The sequence below is a fragment of the Octodon degus genome, unplaced genomic scaffold (genome assembly GCF_000260255.1).
Source record: "Octodon degus isolate 3935 unplaced genomic scaffold, OctDeg1.0 scaffold00031, whole genome shotgun sequence".
NCBI classification, from domain to species: Eukaryota; Metazoa; Chordata; class Mammalia; order Rodentia; family Octodontidae; genus Octodon; species Octodon degus.
The window spans coordinates 4,023,150-4,028,967 of NW_004524607.1; positions in this window are offsets into that span (position 1 = coordinate 4,023,150).

Below are 5,818 nucleotides of genomic sequence, written 5' to 3' on the forward strand. Positions count from 1 at the left end.
GAGAGAGAGAGAGAGAGAGAGAGAGAGAGAGAGAGAGAGAGAGAGAGAGAGAGAAAGATGGGTAACACATAGAGGGGAAAAGTCTGGTTCTGTAGGTTTTGTTAATTATAGAACTCTGGGAGGCTGAGCCAAGAGGATTGAAAGCTCGAGTCTAATATTATTATACTCTGTTTCAAAATTAGAAAAAACAAAACAAAACAAAACACTAAAAGGACTGTGGGTGCTCTGTGAAAAAACCCTTGACTCAATTCTGAATACTAAGAAGACAGAAAAAAGAAAAGGAGGAAGAAGAGGCAGCGGCAAAAGGCTGGGACAGCATAACAGGAAGAAGGAGGCAGGAAGAAGAGGAGAAAGGAGACAAAGGGGAAGGAGATCAAAGAAGCACCATGTCAGGACGTGTGTCAAGGCTTGGGAAAGTCACTGCTTTGCAGTTGTGTGATTGGTGCCACAGTGATCCAGGTGTGGGGAAGTATGAGGTTTGGAAACAAAGGAAAATTCTAGGAACCCAAATAGACTTTCTTATAAGACAAAACAGTATCTCTCCTACTTACAGTTTGGACCCTTCCCTTCCTATAGCTCTTGGACCACATCATACCTGAAGGCAAGGGTGTGATTTGACAAAAGTTGAGCAACAATGAACATAAACAAGTAATAGTTACCTATACTGCAAGATAGAGTGAAGGTCCTATGTTTACTTTCCTGCCTGAAAACCCCTCTAATATGTTTTCCCAAATACCCTGATTTGGACTTTGTTATACTGCTTCTACAAAACAGGGATGAAGTTCCTCTCCCTTTGCTTCAAAAAGAAAAGATTTTTCATTTTTTAAGTTGCACATAAGAAGGAAGAATAGCGAAAATAATTCCTATTCTGAGTACTTCCCTGTAAATCAATCAAACAAACAAACAAACAAACAAACAGAAAACAAAAAAAACCCCAAAAATACTGTGTCTATCCTATAGGTGAGCATAGGTTTGTGTGTGTATCTAAATCTAGAACATGAAAATGACAAAGCCTAATGTATAATAAATTGAGCAAAACTAGAAATTTTTGACACAAATCTTGCTTTTTTGAAAATATGACTACCTACTTCATTTCTTCTACTATTTAAAAGTAACATTTGTTAAACATTGAAATACCCTAATATTTTCCCAGGGCTTTCCTTTATGTGTCTCCTATTCTATATAACTGCCTGAGAGTTAGGTACTAATGATATTGTCATTTTGCAGAGAAAGCCACAGAAATGCTTAGCCATAAAACAACTTAATCAAGATCACATCATTTACAAAAGACAGAAGAGATCTGAGCCCAACTTCTCTAGTCTCTAAGGCTTTGTCCTTGAAGTACAGCTTAGCTCACTCATGCTGCAAAAATCTCAAATTATTCAAGAATAATAGAATTGACTTTCTTTTCAAAATTGCTTGCCATAACAAGTGGAAATACACTTGTTACACAAAACTTCACCTCTGCCATTTGTTTTTGTAAGGATTAAAATCTGTTCAAGAAAGAGATAAAAAGCCAATGATAAAAGGAAATCGCAAAGGATTGCAATAAATTCCATGAATTGTGGGATGAACAAATAAATTGATAAAATTGTGCTATACCAAAGGAGCTTTAATATATTCAGAAAATAGATAAATACAATCATGCTGTATCAAAGGAGTTTCACACTCAAACTTGAGAACAGATGAAGGGAGATGAGTTTGGATTTAGGGTACAGGTTCTCATTTCCAAGTTACTGGAATGAACACCAGGCTTGTGAAACACGATTGTACCCTGACCCTGTTGCTAAGAGTGTATAGCTTCTTGCAGGTCACACATTATCTCTGGGATTCTATTTCCCATCTGGAAAATGAAAGTTGTAATTCAACGATCCAGCTTGGACATTCTGCAGCAGGAGGCAAGATCATGGTGAGTTCACACTCATGATTTATTATTTCACATTTTTTTTAAAATAGTGCAAATTTTACATGTCATACACTAAACCATCCACTTTTAAAAATTTAAGGCCCATTAAATCCCCTGTGGAAAGCAGAAACCTCCATCCACCTGGAGGGTTTTTTGATCCCCACCAACAGGTGCCTGGATTCCTGGGTAGTCTTTGAGGATGCTCCCAGGTTGTGTGGCTGAGTCCCTTTGTAGCCACGCCTTTCCAGTGCCTGGAGAAGCTAGGAAGAATTGTGTCGATCACCACAGTCCTTAGCTGGGCTGTGATCTAGAACTAGCAAACCATGCTTAGATCTTTGCTGACAAATATAAATTTAAGGACAGCACAATTCTCAGAGGGTGTTTTGTCTTTGTTGTTTTTTACTTGACATCTTGATTTGACGATGGCATGTTTGTTTCTTTGAGACAACGTATTGAAAGAGTTTGTTGAATTGCTTTTCATCTCTCTCTCTTTCTGCTCATTCCATAATTCATTTGTTATGGAAGTAGTCTGAGCAAGGCTGAGCTGTGGAACAAAACTGGAGGAGGCTGTCCTGACTCGGCAGCACCCACAGCCACAATAATACAACCTCCTTTTTCCACCTCCCTAAACACAGGTAAATAGAGACAGTAGCCTTCCCCTCTCCCTTGCACTGCTTGCCTGCATGTGAGCATGAGCTGGACATGTTGGATAACTGAAAACATGTCCAACAGAGGATTAGAGAGAATAAAGGTGCGTTGGGAATTAAGCAACATGACATTTATATAACCGACCGTTTATGACTTTGGGGGATAGAAAACAATAGAGAGAATTCTCAGCACAGGGCTGAGGTTTCCACTGCAGGATTCCCAGGACCATTAATGAAAAGCGTGTGGCTGAATCTTGTCACATCTGCTGAGAACTTAGCCTCAAGTGTTCTTATTATACAAACTTTGGGAGCACACAAACTGTGGCTCCCATTAGCACACTCTTTTCTGGGTGCCAATCCTTGCCCCAAATCATTTGGTCCCATCCATTGGAGCATGTAGTTTTGCTTTTATTTGGCTTGACTTCCTTAGGTTATTCCTGGGCCACAAGTCGGAAGAGGTAGAGGGACAAAAATAAGTGAATGGTGGCTAAGAGCTTTGTTGCACCCACTGCCAGTGGTCTAGACATCTTTTATAGGGAGACACTGTGAAATTTGTCTGTGAAGTGTGACACAGTTAAATTGTTATTTACAGCATCTGAACTAGATCTGTCATGAGAACATCGGCTGTGTCAAAGAGTGCATCATAATGAGGGATTTAGGTGACCCTCAGGTTGTGGCCTTCTACAGAGCGTGGTCTATCTGGGAGCCTCTGTTTACAGCCTGGGGATGGAGCCCTGAGTTGCCCTGAAAGGCCTGGAGGATGCTGGTCATGCAATGGCTTAGCTGGGTTCCATGTGCACTGAAAACAAAGAGCACTATTTAGCTCTTTCTCCTTCCCTTGAAGTCTGTATCTCCCATCTTCTGGATGCCTCAAGTTGCACTTCTCACGTGGGCACACCCAGGGGTGAACAATGGGGAAGGCCCTGCTCAATAGCACACCAAGTTGCAGAGAATTTAATCCTATCACTGACGCTGGGACCTGGCTCCAAAACAAGGAGAAATTCCCTCTCAGGATCTGAGATGCTTTTCTTCTCCCCAGTAAGTTCAACTCGGCCTCAGAAGTTATAGCCAAGAGTTTTCTTTGGTTTGGTTTGGTTTTTAGCATATATTAGGGCAATAATCAGAAGACTCATTGTTCAAATGCAAAAGTGCTCTGAGATAGAGACCTTAATTTTTTTGTTTGTTTTAAAACTTATCATTCTAAATGTGATTCATGAAATTTGATGAAGAAATGAAAAGGTCCAGTTGCTCCTTCTTTCTTTATAAAATTTTCTCCAATTCATGATCTGCCTCACAAAGTCAAAAAGAACAATGCACATAGGAGAGATGTGAGCTTCCAAAAAAGAATTAAAATAAACTATAGGCCAGAACCCCAATGAAAATCTTTTAAGCTGTCCAACGGGCACAGTTACAGTTGTGATTCTCTGGGTGAATTGAGTCTCCACAGAAAAGTGTCAGATTCTGAGAACATATTCCAACTTTCTAGGGAGAGGTTTCTAAATTTCCAACTGCTAGATCACAGCCTTATCAACTAAGAAGTAGGGCTGTAGCGTAGTTTAGTGGTAGAGCACTTGCCCAATGTGAAAGCCCAGAAGGTTCCTGGCACTATAAAAAGGAAAAGATAAGGAAAATTCTATACCTCACTGTTGAAATATGCTTATGTCAGTGATATGCTTATTTGCTTACTCATGCTGTAGACTTTTAATTTTTTCTATTTCATGTACACTGCTTTTTTGTTTACAGTATATGATGGGTGTATATGAAAAACTGTATTTTTGGGATTATGGTTAGGTTTAAGGTTAAGTCTAGAGTTATGTTTAACAAATTTTAGCATGCATGTTACAATGATTTCTGTGCATTTGACTTAAGAAAGTGAAATAAGTGTAATCCATTCACCTGAGAATCATGTTGAGAAATCTGTAAGCTACTATAGTCTTGTGTTGCAAAGGACCTGGAAGTAGTATATGAAAAAACATGATTTACTTTGGTGCATTTTGTAAAACAAAACAATTAGAATGTGGAAACTCCTAACTGATAAACAGAAGAACTAATTTTTTTTTCCATTTGTAAATGAATTTATTGGAATTTGTATGTAGCAATAACTTGTTCAATCATTAACAATATGCCGGGCTATTATTTATCAAATATTTACCAAGTCTCAGCTGAGAGTAAGACTTCTAAAAGTCCCGATCCAATGTGTTTGTCGATGAACTCAGAGGGAGGCCATAGCCCCCGCTGCAGCATGCTTGCTGTAACTTCGTGCTTTCTGCAAATCCCAAACTCAGCTATGATTCTCCTTTTGTTTTCTCCACAGTGAGCTGATGAGTACAGCTTGTAGCATATGGAACCATTTCCCCCACGTGAGCTATTCTGAGGGGGAGAAATGTGATTTGCAAATTCTGTCAAATGAAACAGACATTTCCAAATGCTACTATGAGGTTCAAACATATCCTTGTGTGTTAGAAGTGTCCTGCAGATGTTATAACCCCCCCTGCAAAAAAAAAAAAAAATTCTCCTCAATGTCTGCAAATGAGAGCAATGGAAAAAAAATTGTGCAAGAAACTAGTCCACCCATTATTGTTCCAGAAAGACAGGAAGGCCTTCCACCGTAGCTGCTTCTGTATCATCAGCCTCCTCCCAAAGGCCAGCTCAGTTGTCTTCAGATGGCCACACATTGTGAGCAGCTGTCTACTTAGAGGACACTATTGCCATAGCTACATTTGTAGACAAGATGACACCTGACGACCAGGACCAAACAAACAACTGTATGACCCCCCCCCCCCCTTGCTTGTTTGGACTCCTCTTTGTCTTCGCCAGTACTGAGCCAGGGAAGCAGTAGTCTCCACAGGGAGTTCTGAGTGGGTCTCTGAGCATTTGAACATGAATGAGTGGTGATGTGGATTAAAAGAAAAATAAAGACAACACCACTGTAGAGCCAGATGTATGGTTAGACGCACAATGTCACAGAGGACCACAATTACACAATTTTGTAAGAACAGATCTTTAATCCATTTCTTTTTAAATGGTAGAACACAATGGGACAGGGAAAATCCATTATAGCATACAGCAATCCACCAGCAAGAAAGAGAGTCGTAAAAGGAAGGGAGCCAGTTACTACCACATAGCGGTGGGCAGGCAGCCACCCTGCATGGGAAGGAAATAGAATCTTTTCCACAATATTTTCTTTCTTTCTTTCTTTCTTTCTTTCTTTCTTTCTTTCTTTCTTTCTTTCTTTCTTTCTTTCCTTCTCTCTCTCTCTCTCTCT